This window comes from Aquarana catesbeiana, linkage group LG09, assembly GCF_042186555.1.
Source record: "Aquarana catesbeiana isolate 2022-GZ linkage group LG09, ASM4218655v1, whole genome shotgun sequence".
NCBI classification, from domain to species: Eukaryota; Metazoa; Chordata; class Amphibia; order Anura; family Ranidae; genus Aquarana; species Aquarana catesbeiana.
Window position 1 is genome coordinate 12012480 of NC_133332.1, and position 20772 is coordinate 12033251.

Sequence of the window (20772 nt, forward strand, 5' to 3'; positions counted from 1 at the left end):
TGCCTCAGCTCTATCTCTCAATATTATTATTTTATTTTAATATATTTATTGTTTAATGAATTATTTATTTTTAAATATGTTTTAATGAATTATTTATTTTTAAATATAATTATTTAAAAAAATAATATTATTTCATTAATTAAAAAAAAAAAAAGCTGTGGGCAATATTATTATTTTATTTTAATATATTTATTTTTTAATTAATTATTTATTTTTAAATATGTTTTAATTAATTATTTATTTTTAAATTATAATTATTTAAAAAAATAATATTATTTCATTAATTAAAAAAAAAAAAAGCTGTGGACAATATTAGGCTCTGTCTGAGATAGAGACTTTACACAGTAATTAAATCAAATGAAATAAAAAAAAAAAACTTTTCTTAAGGGTCTAGTCTGATTTACAATGCCTCAGCTCTATCTCTCAATATTATTATTTTATTTTAATATATTTATTTTTTAATTAATTATTTATTTTTAAATATGTTTTAATGAATTATTTATTTTTAAATATAATTATTTAAAAAAATAATATTATTTCATTAATTAAAAAAAAAAAAAGCTGTGGACAATATTAGGCTCTGTCTGAGATAGAGACTTTACACAGTAATTAAATCAAATGAAATAAAAAAGAAAAACTTTTCTTAAGGGTCTAGTCTGATTTACAATGCCTCAGCTCTATCTCTCAATATTATTATTTTATTTTAATATATTTATTGTTTAATTAATTATTTATTTTTAAATATGTTTTAATTAATTATTTATTTTTAAATATAATTATTTAAAAAAATAATATTATTTCATTAATTTAAAAAAAAAAAAAAAAAGCTGTGGGCAATATTATTATTTTATTTTAATATATTTATTTTTTAATTAATTATTTATTTTTAAATATGTTTTAATTAATTATTTATTTTTAAATTATAATTATTTAAAAAAATAATATTATTTCATTAATTAAAAAAAAAAAAAAGCTGTGGACAATATTAGGCTCTGTCTGAGATAGAGACTTTACACAGTAATTAAATCAAATGAAATAAAAAAAAAAACCTTTCTTAAGGGTCTAGTCTGATTTACAATGCCTCAGCTCTATCTCTCATTATTATTATTTTATTTTAATATATTTATTGTTTAATTAATTATTTATTTTTAAATATGTTTTAATTAATTATTTATTTTTAAATATAATTATTTAAAAAAATAATATTATTTCATTAATTTAAAAAAAAAAAAAAAAAGCTGTGGCAATATTATTATTTTATTTTAATATATTTATTTTTTAATTAATTATTTATTTTTAAATATGTTTTAATTAATTATTTATTTTTAAATTATAATTATTTAAAAAAATAATATTATTTCATTAATTAAAAAAAAAAAAGCTGTGGGCAATATTATTATTTTATTTTAATATATTTATTTTTTAATTAATTATTTATTTTTAAATATGTTTTAATTAATTATTTATTTTTAAATTATAATTATTTAAAAAAATAATATTATTTCATTAATTAAAAAAAAAAAAAGCTGTGGACAATATTAGGCTCTGTCTGAGATAGAGACTTTACACAGTAATTAAATCAAATGAAATAAAAAAGAAAAACTTTTCTTAAGGGTCTAGTCTGATTTACAATGCCTCAGCTCTATCTCTCAATATTATTATTTTATTTTAATATATTTATTGTTTAATTAATTATTTATTTTTAAATATGTTTTAATTAATTATTTATTTTTAAATATAATTATTTAAAAAAATAATATTATTTTATTAATTAAAAAAAAAAAAAAAGCTGTGGGCAATATTATTATTTTATTTTAATATATTTATTTTTTAATTAATTATTTATTTTTAAATATGTTTTAATTAATTATTTATTTTTAAATTATAATTATTTAAACAAATAATATTATTTCATTAATTAAAAAAAAAAAAAAAAGCTGTGGACAATATTAGGCTCTGTCTGAGATAGAGACTTTACACAGTAATTAAATCAAATGAAATAAAAAAAAAAAAAAAAAAACTTTTCTTAAGTGTCTAGTCTGATTTACAATGCCTCAGCTCTATCTCTCAATATTATTATTTTATTTTAATATATTTATTGTTTAATGAATTATTTATTTTTAAATATGTTTTAATGAATTATTTATTTTTAAATATAATTATTTAAAAAAATAATATTATTTCATTAATTAAAAAAAAAAAAAAAAAGCTGTGGGCAATATTATTATTTTATTTTAATATATTTATTTTTTAATTAATTATTTATTTTTAAATATGTTTTAATTAATTATTTATTTTTAAATTATAGTTATTTAAAAAAATAATATTATTTCATTAATTAAAAAAAAAAAAAAAAGCTGTGGACAATATTAGGCTCTGTCTGAGATAGAGACTTTACACAGTAATTAAATCAAATGAAATAAAAAAAAAAAACTTTTCTTAAGGGTCTAGTCTGATTTACAATGCCTCAGCTCTATCTCTCCCATTTTTTCATTTTAATTTAAATGACCTCTTTCTTTATGACTTAACTGTGACCGACCAGAAGGAAAATAATTTGGATTAATTAAGAAAAGCGCCTTTATTACTCTTGTCTTCTGCCGTCTGATATGGTCTGCAAAACAGCCGCCATCGCCATAAGAAGGTTTCAAAGAGCGATCATAAAGAACTTTGCCACCAATTAGATCCCGGGCTCATGGTGTTTTGCGCTTTATAACCTTTCAATGTGGAATCGCCGAGTAAAAAAAGAGACTCGTTTTAAAGTTACTATTGTATCGCCCTTCCGGAAAGTTTTTTTATGTGTTGGTGGAAAGAGAGACTGGATTCAAAGGACTTTTCTATTAAAATTAACCACTTCATTACCGGGGGGCACTTTCACCCACCTTCCTGCCCAGGGCCAGTTTTCAGCTTTCAGCGCTGTCGCACTTTGAAGGACAATTGCGCGGTCATGTGACACTGTACCAATATGACATTTTTATATAAATTTTTTCCACACAAATAGAGCTTTCTTTTGGTGGTATTTGATCACCTCTGGGCTTTTTATTTATTATTATATAAACGAAAAAAAAAAATTTACAATAAAAAAAAATAAAAAAAACAATCACCACTGGTGTTTTTTTATTTTTTGCTAAATAAACGAAAAAAGGCCGAAAGTTTTGAAAAGAAAAAATGTTTGTGTTATAAAATTTTGCAAATAAATGATCTTTTTCGGCATAAATTTAGACCAAAATGTATTCTGCTACATTTCAGTGTTTATTATTTAGTCTGTAGCAGTGGCGGCTGGTGGTTTTTTCGTTTGCGGGAGGCTGCAAACAACCACCCCCTCCTCGCTGTTTGCCGGTCCAACCGCACTTACCCCATCTAAGCGATGGGCACATCGGGCAGCGGAAAGGATCGGGCATCGGCGGTCACAACGGGCAGCATCAGGGATCGGGCAAAGGTGGGCACTTCGGGCAGTGGCGGGGGGGTCGTCGGACATCAGGTTGCAGCGGACACATCGGGCAGCGGCTCCTGTGTCTTCTCCTCCTCGCTTCCGCCATGCGTCTCCACCCCTCCTCCTAGGTGTCCAATAAGATCGCCTGTCCTTTCAACCAATCGGGTGACGGGTATCAGACCCGCTTCCCGATTGGCCCGGGAGGAGGATCAGTGTTGCAACAGCGAATATTCATTCGCTGTTGTAGCACCTGGGTGGGCTCATGGCGCAGTGCTCTGCGCCACGAGCCCACCCTATTTTCAAGCCAATTAGAGCCCCTGGCTCTAATCGGGTGCTTCAAAAAAACACCCCCGCCGCTGTAATCCATGCCCCCCACATCCTGAAAGGGGCCGGATGCATGAATAGGGGGTAGCGGCCGTGAGTCATAGAGCATCAATTAGGATGTGGCAGCCATGGTTAGAGGGCGCGGCACCCGGGCGCCTCTAATGGACAGGCCGCCACTGGTCTGTAGGATAGTTATAGAGTCCAGAAACTATGATATACAGTATCTCACAAAAGTGAGTACACCCCTCACATTTTTGTAAATTTTTTTTAATATCTTGTCATGTGACAACACTGAAGAAATGACACTTTGCTACAATGTAAAGTAGTGAGTGTACAGCTTGTATAACAGTGTAAATTTGCTGTCCCCTCAAAATAACTCAACACACAGCCATTAATGTCTAAACCACTGGCAACAAAAGTCAGTACACCCCTAAGTGAAAATGTCCAAATTGGGCCCAAAGTGTCAATATTTTGTGTGGCCACCATTATTTTCCAGCACTGCCTTAACCCACTTGGGTATTAAGTTCACCAGATCTTCACAGGTTGTCACTGGAGTCCTCTTCCACTCCTCCATGATGACATCACAGAGCTGGTGGATGTTAGAGACCTTGCGCTCCTCCACCTTCCGTTTGAGGATGTCCCACAGGTGCTCAATAGGGTTTAGGTCTGGAGACATGTTTGGGCAGTCCATCCAGCTTCTTTTGCAAGGCAGTAGTCATCTTGGAGGTGTGTTTGGGGTGGTTATCATGTTGGAATACTGCCCTGCGGCCCAGTCTCCGAAGGGAGGGGATCATGCTCTGCTTCAGTATGTCACAGTACATGTTGGCATTCATGGTTCCCTCAATGATCTGTAGCCCCCCAGTGCCGGCAGCACTCATGCAGCCCCAGACCATGACACTCCCACCACCATGCTTGACTGTAGACAAGACACACTTGTCTTTGTCCTCCTCACCTGGTTGCCCCCACACACGCTTGTCACCATCTGAACCAAATAAGTTTATCTTGGTCTCATCAGACCACAGGACATGGTTCCAGTAATCCATGTCCTTAGTCTGCTTGTCTTCAGCAAACTGTTTGGGGGCTTTCTTGTACATCATCTTTAGAAGAGGCTTCCTTCTGGGACAACAGCCATGCAGACCAATTTGATGCAGCGTGCGGCGTATGGTCTGAGCACTGACAGGCTGACCCCCCACCCCTTCAACCTCTGCAGCAATGCTGGCAGCACTCATACTTCTATTTCCCAAAGACAACCTCTGGATATGATGCTGAACACGTGACCTCAACTTCTTTGGTCAATCATGGTGAGGCCTGTTCTGAGTGGGACCTGTTCTGTTAAACTGCTGTATGGTCTTGGCCACCGTGCTGCAGCTCAGTTTCAGGGTCTTGACAATCTTCTTATAGCCTAGGCCATCTTTATTTAGAGCAACAATTCTTTTTTTCAGATCCTCAGAGAGTTCTTTGCCATGAGGTGCCATGTTGAACTTCCAGTGACCAGTATGAGAGAGTGAGAGCGATAACACCAAATTTAACACACCTGCTCCCCATTCACACCTGAGACCTTGTAACACTAATGAGTCACATGACACCGTGGAGGGATAGGAACTAATTGTGCTCAATTTGGACATTTTCACTTAGGGGTGTACTCACTTTTGTTGCCAGCGGTTTAGACATTAATGGCTGTGTGTTGAGTTATTTTGAGGGGACAGCAAATTTACACTGTTATACAAGCTGTACACTCACTACTTTACATTGTAGCAAAGTGTCATTTCTTCAGTGTTGTTAAATGAAAAGATATAATAAGATATTTACAAAAATGTGAGGGGTGTACTCACTTTTGTGAGATACTGTATATCTGACAATTGTACAATCCAGATGTACTGATGGCTGATCTCATTTCTAGAGGCCCGGAAATGCCAGGACAGTACAAATAACCCCTTTGTTAGAAATTAGACAGTCCTAGGTATTTAGTATGAGACATGGTGAGTTTTTCAAAGTTTGTAATTTTTTTTTGTCAGAATTTTTTTGCAAATTAAAGACATTTTAAAAAAATATTTTTTTTCACAATTTTTTAAATTTTTTTAAAATTTTTTTTTACATACAGTCACCAGGGCAGTACCGTGTCATTATATAATTGGTGTGGCGGTGATCAGGGACACTGATTGGTGGTGGTGACAGCATGTAAAAAAAAAAAATGATTATATTTTTTTCTTTCCTTTTTATTATTATTTTCTTTTTTTTTTACACAGTGTGACCAGAGCAATACAGTGTTGCCAGTGTTACAGTGTTAGCAACACTGTGCTACTCTGGGAAATTGATCAGGATTTTTTTTTGCACATTATGATTGCTTATACCAATGAATTTCATTGGTATAAGCAACCATTTTTACTGATTCATTAAGTGAGTATTGTTGTGGCTAGCTGTGATTGGCCACAGCTAGTCACAGGGTACAGGTGGGCTGTGATTGGCCCTGCCTGTACCATGTGATCTCACAGGCTGCTGCTCTGCTTCTCCTCCCTGTCTTCTAGAGACTTATAGAAGTATAGTGGGAGGTAGAGCAGGACAGGCAACCTGAATATTTATGGGATTCTGGCCAATCCCTGGGGAGGTGTGCCCTTAAGGTGGTGGGGGGCATAAATATTCTCAAGGCTAGCAGCCAAGGTGCATAGCTCCTATGTGCAGCCAAGGTGCAATTTAATTTAAAAAAAAAAATAACTAACATGTCATACTTACCTTCACTGTGCAGCTCGTTCTGCACAGAGTGGCCCCGAACCTGCTCTTCTGGGGTCCCTCGGCGGCTGTTTCAGCTCCTCCCCGCAAGAAATAACCACCTTAATGCGAGCTCCCTCGCATGGTGGTTAGTTGTTGTGGGCGCGCTCCCGTGATACAGCCGGCGGCTATAGCCGCTCGCTGTATCACTCGGCCCCGCCCCCCGGCGCGCCGCGCCATCGGATGTGATTGACAGCAGCGTGAGCCAATGGCTGCGCTGCTTTCAATCCATCCACTGCAGCCAATCAGCGACCAGGCTGAGCTGCAATAGAGATGACGAGAACGAGCAGCGGAGATTCGAGGTGTCAGGTAAGTAAAACGGGGGGGCTGGGGGTGGCGGTATTGTCAAAAGTTTTTTCACCTTAATGCATATAATGCATTAAGGTGAAAACATTTTTACCTTTACAACCCCTTTAAAAAGGCTCTGCCTGACCCAAGATGGCCACCAGATTCACAGTGGGGCAGCAACATTCAATCATATCTCTTCCCCAGTGACCCAAGAAACCATAGAGGAACCCTGTTCCTCCTGACTTCCTCTCCAACTGTAGTGCATCTGCAAGGGAGCTCCACCTGCAGTGGAGAAAGTAGACTTTACCTGACTACAGGTAGATAATGCGTCAATACAAGGAGGTCATAAGCCCCAGAACAGGCAATAGTGCAGAGGTACTTGTAGAGGTTTAGCAGGTTGGAGGGTGGCCTCCCCCTAACTTACTGAACCTCCACGGTTGCCTCTGCATTCTTACCTGTTTTTGGAACTATGACATTCTTGTATTGATGTAACTTACTAGAAGGCTCTACAAACAGCCTCAAGATTTGCAGCAAGGTACATGCCATCACTAGATGCAATGTTCAGGAGGAAGGAGGCCAGTCTGTGCAAATGAGCAGAACTCAAAGGAGATCTTGAAATTTACACAAGGATCTATTAAAAAAAAAGGGAAGCAAACTGCAGAAAACAGTACGGTATGTATGTATTTGCACTGTATTTATCACCGGGAATGTATTTTTAAGGTTCCTCATTGTTGCTTTCATTACAGGATAATCAAGAATTATTTATGTGTGTAATATTGTGTCAGACATAGAGGCCTTATCACAATTCCTCTGCTTCTCTATGACAGACTCAAAGGCTTTTTTTCAATCTAATGGTCAGCACGTTATTACGAAAAACACCTTCTTCTATTGTTAGCCGGCCTTTATTTTTCTCTTTTAAATTATAAGGGGAAACCACGGCTACAATGTCCTCTTCTAAATTGAACCAATTGTGGAGAAAAGTGGTCACAGTGTTCGGCTGACCTGTAATTTTGTTGGGTTGTGTTTGTACTTTTTCACTTATGTGAAGCCCTCCTCCCCGCTCTCAGATTATCTTGTAGCGAGTCTTGTTCGATTTAATTGCCGTGCCGTTTCCTTGGTCCACTGATGACCTGATTCATTGTTATTGAATCTCTATTTGTTGGATATCTATTTTTTTTAACTCTAAAGTGGAGGTTTGACTTTGGTAGTTTAAAGAGAGCTTGCCTGTCTGTTAAACTTCTTCGAGTCCAACCTAGGAGACTACACCACAAGAAGGTGAGTAAGGCTAAGCTGAGTTTAGTAGTTTAAAGAGAACCTGTCTGGCTGTTGAACTTCTTGGAGTGTCTCCTAGCAGAAGACACCACAAGAAGGTGAGTAAAGCTAAGCTGACCTTTGGTAGTTTAAAGAGAACCTGTCTGTCTGTAAAAGTTCTTAGAATTCAACCTAGGAGAAGACACCACAAGAAGATGAGTAAAGCTAAGCTGACTTTTGATAGTTTAAAGAGAACCTCTCTGTCTGTTAAACGTCTTAGTATCCAACCTAGGAGACTACACCACAAGAAGGTGAGTAAGGCTAAGCTGACTTTAATAGTTTAAAGAGAACCTGTCTGTCTGTTAAACTTCTTGGAGTGTCTCCTAGCAGAAGACACCACAAGAAGGTGAGTAAAGCTAAGCTGACTTTTGGTAGTTTAAAGAGAACCTGTCTGTCTGTAAAACTTCTTAGAATCCAACCTAGGAGAATACACCACAAGAAGGTGAGTAAGGCTAAGATGACTTTTGGCAGTTTAAAGAGAACCCGTCTGTCTGTAAAACTTCTTGGAGTCCAACCTAGGAGAAGACACCACACCACCTGCCGTGCCCATTGTAAGGGGTTCCCACCATCCCTGTGCTGAGTTCCTGGGTCTGTACACCTGCTGTGCCCAATATGAGGGGTTCCCAGCATCCCTATGCTTAGTTCCTGGGTCTGTACCCCTGCTGTGCCCATTATGAGGAGTTCCCACAATGCCTGAGCTGAGTTCCTTGGTCTTTACACCTGCTGTGCCCAATATGAGGGGCTCCTACCATCCCTGTGGTGAGTTCCTTGGTCTGTACACCTGCTGTGCCCATTATGAGGGGTTCCCAGCAACCCTGTGCTTATTTCCTGGGTCTGTACACCTGCTGTGCTCATTATAAGGAGCTTCCATTATCCCTGTGCTGAGTTTCTGGGTCTGTATACCTGCTGTGCCCATTATAAGGTGCTCCCATCATCCCTGTGCTAAGTTTCTAGGACTGTACATGTGACGTGCCCATTATGAGTGGCTTCTACCATGCTTCTGGTGAGTTCCTGACTCTGCACACCTGCTATGTTTGATTATGAGAGGCTACCACCATCATTTTGGTGAGTTCCCAGCTCTGCATTCTTGCTGTGCCCATTATAAGGGGTGCCCACCATTCCTGCACTGAATACCCAGGTCTGCACACCTGCTGTGCCCATTATGAGGGTCTCCCTCTCAGCATCCATATCTGAACCTGGAATCTCTGTGAAATCTGGCTGTGTCTCTTCTCGCTGTGGCACGGGAAATGCTGGACAGCTCCCTGCCCGATTCCTTGGACAACCTTGCTTTGTGTCTTGTTTCTGGTGAACCTTGAACTCCTTGCTCCTCCCATAACCTTCCTCATTTTAAGCCATGTGTCTGTACTCCCCAGCCAATATCTTGCTCCTTTTGCTCCTGCTGCTGTCTGTATCTTTGCAACCACTTGTTACTGGCCTTTGGCTTGTTCCTCGACTACGCTTCCACTTGATCCCTACCTGCAACCATCTTTTTGGCTTGTTTACTGGCTGTACTTCTGCTTAATCTCTACCTATTACTTCTGCTACTAGATCCTGGTTTGCTCACCTCCTGGTGGGTCGATCCTCAGGACTGTGACCTGGTACTAACATGCAGCAAAACTCATCTCCATCATCAGGAGCTCTGGTGAATACCAGTTAGTGCTTAGACCCCGTACCTCGGGTGAGCCTGTGTCATCCACCAAGGAGACCTGCTTGTGTGCCAATCCTGCTGGTCAGTATGAACGTCTCTACTGCTTTATCCCTGATTTGAGTAAGGTACACCAGATTTCTAGCACCAAATGGCCATTGTGGATTCACGGTCATATTCGTGCACATTGTACACGTGCTAATAATAATGAGCAAAGGACCAATCTCACTTATGCTGTGCCAGTTCATTGCGCACATTTTATTTTGTACGCGTGCGCAAATGCGTGTGCACATACCAATTAGCAATTGGCGCCCAGTGGTCTATTTAAACTGGTCTATCCCTGTGAGCAGTTGCTGAATGGTCATTAGCTCATTCCTGTTTTTCCAAGACCTGATCTGCTGTACCTACTTACTCGTGTAAGACCCAGCTTGCCTCTGCTCTCGCTCTAGCTCTGTTACCTACAACCCCCGACCTTGGCTTGTTTACTGGATCTGATCTGCCTGATCACTCTGTACCATGTTGCTTGGCTGTTACCGACCTTGGCCTATCTCCTGGACTTGTTTTGCCTGCTGATTCGATGCCTTGCTGAGCGGTCGCAGCCACTGACTGCTGCTCTTCTCCTGGTTCTGCTTTCGTCCACACTTTGGTGCCAAGCTGCTCCTGAATCCTGTTCTAAGGACTGTGGCTTCCAGCTCTACCCACCTACGGAGTGGACATCACCAGCTAGCTACTACGGCACTTGTGCCACTCATTGCCTTTACACTCTCTGTGCAAGAAAGTCCTCCACAACATTCCAGTCTTCACCGGGTATGTGATATTACAGAGCATAAGGTAGACTGGCAATATGCTAGGGAACAAAATGTCAACACAAAATAAATAAATAACACAAGACAATAAATAATATATGAGTTTTAAATGATAAAATACATATAATAAAAAGATAACAATGAACAGAATATAATACATGAACTGACATTGAATCTGTGTTAGGTAAGAAGCCTTGCGGTACGTTGATTCAGTGTCAAAGTCAGTTCATGTATTATAGTCTTATTATCTTTAGTTTTTTTTTTTATTTGTATTTCACAATTTTGAACACACTTTGTTCATTGCCTGGAGTTATTCTTACATATTTTACCTGTAAGAGGCACCTTTTAACAAAGGCGGCTGATCTGTGTTTTTACCGTCCACCGACAAGTGGACATGGTGCCTCTCAGATGAGCACACATTGTCGCACCCCCAATGCTTTGCATCACATTGCGGCAATTTTAACACCACCTGAACTCCTACAAACCTTCTTTCACTGTGCTCTGAAAAGCAATACACTATAGATCACTTTCCAAGGAAGTGGTAGCTACCATTACTGTGATAAGGGCATTAGGGCTAATTCTAATGTGTGGTGTAATCAATAATACACACATGTTCAACTATGCTGAACCCAGAACAGTTTGACTCATTGCTACTGGTTACCTTCTAGTGATATAAAGATCTATATAGAGGAATCAGGACCTCCTTCCTCCTGCTGATGACCCCTCTAGTGCTCTAGGGATATAAAGATTTAAATAGAGGAATCAGGACCTTCTTCCTCCTGTTGGTGACCCCTCTAGTGATAAATAAACATCTATATGGAGGAATCAGGACCTCCTGCTGGTAACTCCTCTAGTGATATAAAGATCTATATAGAGGAATCAGGACCTCCTTCCTCCTGCTGGTGATCCCTCTAGTGATATAAAGATCTATATAGAGGAATCAGGACCTCCTTCCTCCTGCTGGTGATCCCTCTAGTGATATAAAGATCTATATAGAGGAATCAGGACCTCCTTCCTCCTGCTGGTGACCCCTTTATTGATATAAAGATCTATATAGAGGAATCAGGACCTCCTTCCTCCTGCTGGTGACCCCTCTAGTGATATAAAGATCTATATAGAGGAATCAGGACCTCCTTCCTCCTGCTGGTGACCCCTTTATTGATATAAAGATCTATATAGAGGAATCAGGACCTCCTTCCTCCTGCTGGTGATCCCTCTAGTGATGTAAAGATCTATATAGAGGAATCAGGACCTCCTTCCTCCTGCTGGTGATCCCTCTAGTGATATAAAGATCTATATAGAGGAATCAGGACCTCCTTCCTCCTGCTGGTGACCCCTTTATTGATATAAAGATCTATATAGAGGAATCAGGACCTCCTTCCTCCTGCTGGTGATCCCTCTAGTGATGTAAAGATCTATATAGAGGAATCAGGACCTCCTTCCTCCTGCTGGTGACCCCTCTAGTGATATAAAGATCTATATAGAGGAATCAGGACCTCCTTCCTCCTGCTGGTGACCCCTCTAGTGATATAAAGATCTATATAGAGGAATCAGGACCTCCTTCCTCCTGCTGGTGACCCCTCTAGTGATATAAAGATCTATATAGAGGAATCAGGACCTCCTTCCTCCTGCTGGTGATCCCTCTAGTGATATAAAGATCTATATAGAGGAATCAGGACCTCCTTTCTCCTGTTAGTCATTTTTCTCCATTGCCTGGCCACATTGTTTAATTTTTTTAAAGCGTAACTCCACTTTGTTGAGAAAAAAAAAAACATTCCCCTCTGGGTGATATGTGTACATTGCAAGGATTATAACAAACGTTGTTGCAGATTCTTACCTTTTTGTTATTCTGAAGAAATCCATGTGTGTATGTCTGTGCCTCTGAGTGGGTCTAATGGGAGTGGTTTCATAATTATCAGTCAGCTGTGGGGGGGTGGTCAGTACACACGCTGTGTACAGAACAACTCCAGGTGGCCATATTGCATTGCATTTACAGAAAATTACAGTGGCTGCAGATTGAAAAAGAAAGGTAATTTTTAATAACATTCAATCACAATATGACTTGAGTCGCAATTGTATATGTTATATTATTTTTTCTTTATTTACTATTTTTTTAACCCCACGAAAGTGGAGTTACCCTTTAAAAAAACACCCCAAATATTTTTATTTTGACAACAGAGGGTTCACCTGATGTCTTGTGATGTTTTTTCACTACTTTTGGCCAGTCTGGAGAGGAAATGACATTAGCGCACGAGCAGTAAATGCATTGCCTAATTCTATGGTTACCTGACACGTTGGGTCTCGAGTCCTTTTTCTTTAGGACTGCAGAATGGGAGGGTCCTTATACGAGTGTCCACCCTACTGGTTACTGTGGATATTTCCCAATAATTTTCCAACGATGGGGTGTTTACAGGCTCCAGAAGGCTGTAACAGAGTTATGACATCATAAAATGCAACAATAAGATTTGTCTGCAGAGGTTGGTCTGCAGAGATGGATCGCAGGTATTGGAAAAAAGGAACTGTGGAGAGTCACATGATTTTTTTTTTTTTTATTATGTCCAGGGTGGCGCAAAATTCTGAAACCAAAAAACCCGTAAGTGAACAAAAAACGTGCATGTGAAACACACAATAAAAAGTGCACTTAAGGGTGTGCTTTTAGTCTACCCCCTAAAGGAGTAGGACCTCTACCCGCCAGGCTCCTGACAGGGACTAAGGTTTACAATGAAGATAAAAAGTGTGGCGCTAGTGAACGGTGATATAGAGATTACTAGTTAGGTAATGGTAATCATTAAAGAGAACAAATAACAATTACAGTGTGGATTTGTGGAACCAAAAGCAATTGTTTGTTTTCAGGGGACATCCAAAAGGGTGTATAGAAAATAAATGAAGTAAGGATAGGAAAGCTTGGGTGTGTGGGGGAGTGGAATGCTCGATAACAACCTGTAGGGTGGCTAAGAAACAATCATGTATACACAACCATATTTCAAAGTGACATTGCAGAGGGATGGATAAAAAATAACATGAGGTATCTTAGTATGCTAAGTATACAGCTCCACGCAAAAATATTGTTCATTGGGGTTGAAACCAAAAGAGGGGGCGTGTAAGGTGGCTAGGAAGCAAACATGCATACACAACCGTGATTTTAAAGTGACATTGCAGAAGGATAGATAAATAATAATACAGGGTATCTTAATAAGCTAAGTCTACAGCTACATGCAAAAATACTGTTCATTGGGGTTAAAACCAAAAAGGGGGGGGGCGTCAAAGTCCCTATAAAGGGATATGTATAAATGAATGAACAATGTTAATTGGAGGACGGATGGAGCACTCCCAAAAAAGTCCCACAAAAATCTGGACGTAAGCCGTCTTCCTATGGGATGATTACAGATCCTTAAGTGCGGGAAGGTTCTTGGCTCATGTGGATGGTCCCAACATCGAGAAAGAGAAGACAAAAGAATGCCCTTACCGGATCTGGTGGACTCACAGGCCGTTGGCGGTGAGTCAATCGGGCTTGTACCGTCAAGCGGTATGAAGTGGAGATCTGTGTGAAGACTGGTGCGGAGTCTCGTCAGACGTTCTCGGATGGTGTGCCAGGATGGGATCCAGGGCCCCCAGGATTTGGTTGCGGTCGCCGAATGACCGTTTCCTCAAAAGCCAGCCACGTGAGCCAGTAGGCAAAGAAAGGAAAAAGAAAAAAACTTCCACATAGTGTGAATCCTTACTGGTAAAAAGCGTTGCAGCACTTTATTAGGGAGTATACTTCCAAAAATTTACAAATGAGGGCAGTAAAAACTCGGCTCAGAGTAAAATTTGCATCAAACAGCATAAAAATGGTATACAATAGCGCAGTGGATAGTGGTAGGGTGTAATTATAGGAACCCAGTGTAAGGATAAGGACATCAAAAGGAGTCTAATGAAGAAAACTCAAGATCTTGGACAAATTGCGTGAGATAATGTCCACTATTAAAAATAGAGATGTTGAATGTAGAAGAAGTTCATTGGTCTACGTGGTCTAGGGGGGGATAGCCTCTCTGCCGATTGGATACCAGGAGTGAGGCTTGGTCTCTGACCACCTCCTGTCTTTCCGATTGGCCACAGAAACACCATGTGACGTTGTGTCACTAATGATGCTGCCGAACCCGGAAGTCATCTCGTGCAACAGCGCTAATCAGCTGTTGCACCTCATTTCTGTCACAATATATAAAGCGCAGTTGTGTGGGGGGCTTATTCATACCCCAGCAGAAGCCTATGGAGGCGAAACGCGTCGGGTTCCTATGATTACACCCCACCACTATCCACTGCGCTATTTTATACCACTTTTATGCTGTTTGATGCAAGTTTTACTCTGAGCCGAGTTTTTACCGCCCCCATTTGTAAATTTTTGGAAGTATACTCCCTAATAAAGTGCTGCAACGCTTTTTACCAGTAAGGATTCACACTATGTGGAAGTTTTTTTCTTTTTCCTTTCTTTGCCTACTGGCTCACGTGGCTGGCTTTTGAGGAAACGGTCATTCGGCGACCGCAACCAAATCCTGGGGGCCCTGGATCCCATCCTGGCACACCATCCGAGAACGTCTGACGAGACTCCGCACCAGTCTTCACACAGATCTCCACTTCATACCGCTTGACGGTACAAGCCCGATTGACTCACCGCCAACGGCCTGTGAGTCCACCAGATCCGGTAAGGGCATTCTTTTGTCTTCTCTTTCTCGATGTTGGGACCATCCACATGAGCCAAGAACCTTCCCGCACTTAAGGATCTGTAATCATCCCATAGGAAGACGGCTTACGTCCAGATTTTTGTGGGACTTTTTTGGAGTGCTCCATCCGTCCTCCAATTAACATTGTTCATTCATTTATACATATCCCTTTATAGGGACTTTGACGCCCCCCCCCTTTTTGTTTTTAACCCCAATGAACAGTATTTTTGCATGTAGCTGTAGACTTAGCTTATTAAGATACCCTGTATTATTATTTATCTATCCTTCTGCAATGTCACTTTAAAATCACGGTTGTGTATGCATGTTTGCTTCCTAGCCACCTTACACGCCCCCTCTTTTGGTTTCAACCCCAATGAACAATATTTTTGCGTGGAGCTGTATACTTAGCATACTAAGATACCTCATGTTATTTTTTATCCATCCCTCTGCAATGTCACTTTGAAATATGGTTGTGTATACATGATTGTTTCTTAGCCACCCTACAGGTTGTTATCGAGCATTCCACTCCCCCACACACCCAAGCTTTCCTATCCTTACTTCATTTATTTTCTATACACCCTTTTGGATGTCCCCTGAAAACAAACAATTGCTTTTGGTTCCACAAATCCACACTGTAATTGTTATTTGTTCTCTTTAATGATTACCATTACCTAACTAGTAATCTCTATATCACCGTTCACTAGCGCCACACTTTTTATCTTTATTCCTACTTGCAACGGTCAAATTGCTGTGTTGGCTGCTTTACAAGAGTTGGCGCGATTTCTACACCTTTTTTTCCTAAGGTTTACAATGGTCTGCCTAGCCAGAAGGCCTGGCAGACCCCCGTTATTCTAGGTCAGCCGAAGCCGACCATCAAATACTTGGTCAAGGGGCTCTCCTGAAGAGAAACCCCCAGAGGTAATGGAGGAAGAAATCTGAGGGCCACACATCCTCCCCCTAGATGTCAGGGCAAGCGCGAGGAGGACTCACACCCTTCATCCAGTGAGAAAAAACACACACAAAAGTAAAAGCAGTGACAAATGTGGGAGAAAAATAAATAGAAAATATATAAGTGAAATTGTGCAGTGGCAAGGCCCTGAGGCCTAGAAGACAAAATGTGCCCATGGACCCTAAAAGGCACTTTGCAAAGGAAAAGCTTTTAGTGGCTGTGACCATGTGTCCGTTCACACTGTGGGGTCTGACATGGAATTTTATAGATAGGCAACTCCTATCCTCATATAATAGTGGTTCCAAATTAATAATAACTACTGCAGTAGGGAACAGACACAAAAGATACACTCAGCATCTTTCCAAATAACTGTTCTGCTTTATTATGACGCAATTGAAGGTTTTTATACACATGATTACGTAGGTATCACATTAATATTACAATTGTACGTTTATGGTAACAAGGGGCGTAACATAGGCAGGCTAATTCTAATAAGGACTCAAAAAAATGCAAAAACATTATTAGTGCCGTGTGCACAGTGAGGGCAGTGTGCAATACATACAAAATAGAATACAATTATATACAAAACTTACAAATTTCCTTTACAGGTCCCACACCCAAGTGTTACCAAGAGCACCCCTAGGGCGACCACTCCCAGGGGGCACAGGCACTGCTGACCCTCTGCCTTCCCAGCCCATGGCCAGACAAGGTAGAACATTCAAACCAAGAGGTAATGGGCTCTTCCAGCTTTCCCGGGGGAATTACTCCTGTGCCCCCACTGTCTGTGGGCGGATCAGTTTCTGCTCCAGGCGATACTAAACTTCCAAGCCCCTATAACTCTAACAGAGATTCATAGCCATACATTCCAACCTTGGTCAGGCCGGAATGACAGCACAGAACCTCCACTAGATCACTGATAAGAACAGATGACTACACTTGATCTTAGCCAAAAGACCGAGAAGCGATCACATGATGGGGAATTTGGGTGAAGAAGAAAGGTCCTACTGTTTTTTTCCCTTAATTTAAAATTTGTGATTCGGGGGAATTGGAGGGGGGATGGGACTAGGGGTGAGCATACAATTTTGTCATTTTGTCCACAGATGGCCTTTAATTGCACATCTTCCTCTTTGGTAAAACAGGATATTGATCCCAAGACAGGCCTGGAGGTCTAAACTCGACATTGCTGCAAAGCTGACTTCTAGACAGAGACAGCAACTGGAACGACTTCTATATTTGTTCTAATGACGGCGTATTTGCATAATCTGAATAATCTGCCGTTTTAGCGGTAGTCACAACCAGCAAATCAGGTTGCCACTTCCATACACACTAAAAGACACACGCTGCTCCTTCTCGTCACACTGTATTGTTTTCTTCAATTACTTGCTAATTAAATTTAATTGCTATGATGCGGCGCAGCAGATTGTGGTGCGGCAGGAAGCGAGCGCTGATAAGAACCACCGAGGTCCATTTACAGAAATTTATTGTGAGCCTTCCTCCGTTCCTCCTCGGAGCAGGCAATATCTCTGTGTAAAGAGCGATAAACAATCTAATTGTCCAGGGCTCTCTGCTTTAAACCTATTAACAGGGAAATATACATCTCCGGCCCCCCACAAAAAAAAAAAAAAAAAAGTGCGGCATTTCCCCCCATCATCTCAGCGGGAGGTCTACAATAAACGACGCACGGTTTTGTCATACTGAAATGAATTCTTGGTAATGAATGTATCAATAAAATAATTAGTGAGATTTATAGAGCGGTGCGCTTTCGCTTTGGCCTCCTTGACTGCGCTTCGTTATCGACCCCGTTAGTCTTGACATATTCTTGAAGATTGTAAACCAAAATAAAAATGTAAAAAAAGTGCAGCGCTCCCAACCCTTGCCTCCAAACTTATAATAAACAGAAATGCGATGTCCCTAATTCAAAGGATTAGCAAAAGTGCAAACAATATTTCCAAAAATGTGACACCCTTAGTTAGACATGTGCACACCAGAAATTTTGTTTTGTTTAATTTTCGGATGCACCCCTTTTTTTTTTTTATTACATTTCATCATTAATTACAAACAAAACACAAAAAGACACAACAAAACATCATACACATTGAACCAAAAATGTAATAATACGATTTCCAAAATCTAATATAAGAGTTATTAATCCCTCAGAAAAGGAAAAAAAAAAAGTAAACCTTAATTGAAGAATTTCTTTTGGATGCATTCGTTAACCACTTGCAGACCGGAAGATTTTCCCCCTTAACCCCTTGACATCCGCGCTATAGCGGAATGACGGCCACAGCGCGGAACTGAATTTCCAGGAGGCCGTCTTATGATGGCCTCCCCTGTGCACGCGCCCAGCGTGCACCCTACAGGGCACGCGCGGAGCGTGCTGTGATCACCAAGTCACTGTGACTTGGGTGATCACCGATCCGAGTAAGGGGCCGTTCCCGGCCCCTTACCACGTGATCAACTGTCAGCCAATGACAGCTGATCGCATGATCAAAACAAAAGTTCTGTGATCGTTTTTTCTTCTCCTCACGCTGACAGCGCGAGGAGAAAAAAAAGCCAATCACTGGCTGATCTGCAAGGGACATCGGTCCTGAAGAGGAAGACCTGCCATTGCCACCTGACAGTGCCCACAGTGCCCACCAGTGCCACCTATCAATTCCCATGAGTGCCACCTATCAATGCCCACAAGTGCTACCTATCAATGCCCACAAGTGCCACCTATCAATGCCCATAAGTGCCACCTATCAATGCCCATGAGTGCCACCTATCAATGCCCACAAGTGCTACCTATCAATGCCCACAAGTGCCACCTATCAATGCCCATAAGTGCCACCTATTAATGCCCACCAGTGGTGCCAATCAGTGCCACCTAGCAGCACTGCCTATCAGTGTAATCAATCAGTGCCCATTATTGCCACCCATCGGTGCCCATCACTGCCACCTATCGGTGCCCATCAGTGCCGCCCCATCGGCGTACATCAATGAAGGAGAAAAGTTACCTGTTTTAAAATTGTATAACAAAATAAAAAAAAAAAAAAAAAAATTAAATTTGGTCTTTTTACATTTTTTTTTAACAAAAAAAAAACGCAAAGGTGATCAAATACCACCAAAAGAAAGCTCTATTTGTGGGGAAAAAAAATGATAAAAATTTCATTTGGGTACAGTGTTGTATGACCGCGCAATTGTCATTAAAATGCGTCAGCGCTGAAAGCTGAAAATTGGTCTGGATAGGAGGGGGGTTTAAGTGCCCAGTAAGCAAGTGGTTAATGACCAGGCCATTTTTTGCGATACCGCACTACGTCGCTTTCACTGACAATTGCGCGGCCGTGCGACATTGTACCCAACAAAATTGACGTAGTTTTTTCCCCACAAATAGAGCTTTCTTTTGGGGGTATTTGATCACCTCTGCGGTTTTTATTTTTTGCGATATTAACAAAAAAAGAGCGACAATTAAAAAAAATATATATATATATATATATTTATTGTAGCAAAAGGTATATATATATATATATATATATATATTTACCTTTTGCTACAATAAATATCCCCCCAAAAAAATAATTTCTTCATCAGTTTAGGCCGATATGTATTCTTCTTTATATCTTTAGTGAAAAAAAATTGCAATAAGCGTATATTGATTGGTTTGCGCAAAAGTTATAGCGTCTACAAAATAGGGAATAGATTTATGGCATTTTTATTTTTAATTTATTTTTTACTAGTAATGGCAGCGATCTGTGATTTTTAGCGGGACTGCGACATTGCGGCGGACAGATCGGACAGTTTTGACACTTTTTTTGGGACCATTGACATTTATACAGTAATCAGTGCTATAAAAATACACTGATTACTGTGTAAATGTCACTGGCAGGGAAGGGGTTAACCACTAGGGGGCGATCAAGGGGTTAAGTGTCCCCTGGAGGTGTTTCTAAATGTGGGGGGGAGGGGACCGACTGGAGGAGGAGCGAGATCGCTGCTCCTAATCACTAGGAATAGCAGATCTCTCTCTACTCCCTGTCAGAATGGGGAACTGTTTGGTTGCATTGACAGATCCCCGTTCTCCCTCTTTCCCGCGATCGCGGGTGGCCGGCGGACATCGCACGCATATCTGCTATGGCTCTTAAAGGATCTGACATACAGCTATGGCGATTGGCGGGAAAGAGCCGACCTGCCGCAGTATAATGATGGCGGCTGGTCGGCAAATGGTTAATGGACTCTATTCGTTTTTGGAATTCATTTTGTATCTTCAGTATTCGGTTTGTTTGATCTGGAATAGCTTGTTCGTTAATGAGCAGGGGGCCTTAACAACCATGACTCATTTGCTGTCAGCAGGATTCCCCGCTGTCAGCAGAATGTAAACAAAAGAAGTGTGAGTTAAACTGGAAGTCCATGCTAAAACTAAAATCCCTGCATCTATAGCCACCAGCATTCTAACACTAACCTCTCTAGCCCTCTAAAGAAAAAAATAGTAAGTCTATGGGGGAGGTCCCTCCCCATTCATTTCACAGCCGTTATTGGCCGTGTCCTCTGCAGAGCTTCCTCCACTGGAGATCGGGCCG

General features: G+C 40.2%; 1 pseudogene; it reads right to left on the bottom strand.

The window, feature by feature from the left end:
• Positions 1-17063: 17063 nt before the first annotated feature.
• On the bottom strand, positions 17064-17185 carry LOC141109095 (U2 spliceosomal RNA; annotated as a pseudogene).
• Between the last annotated feature and the right edge of the window lie 3587 nt (positions 17186-20772).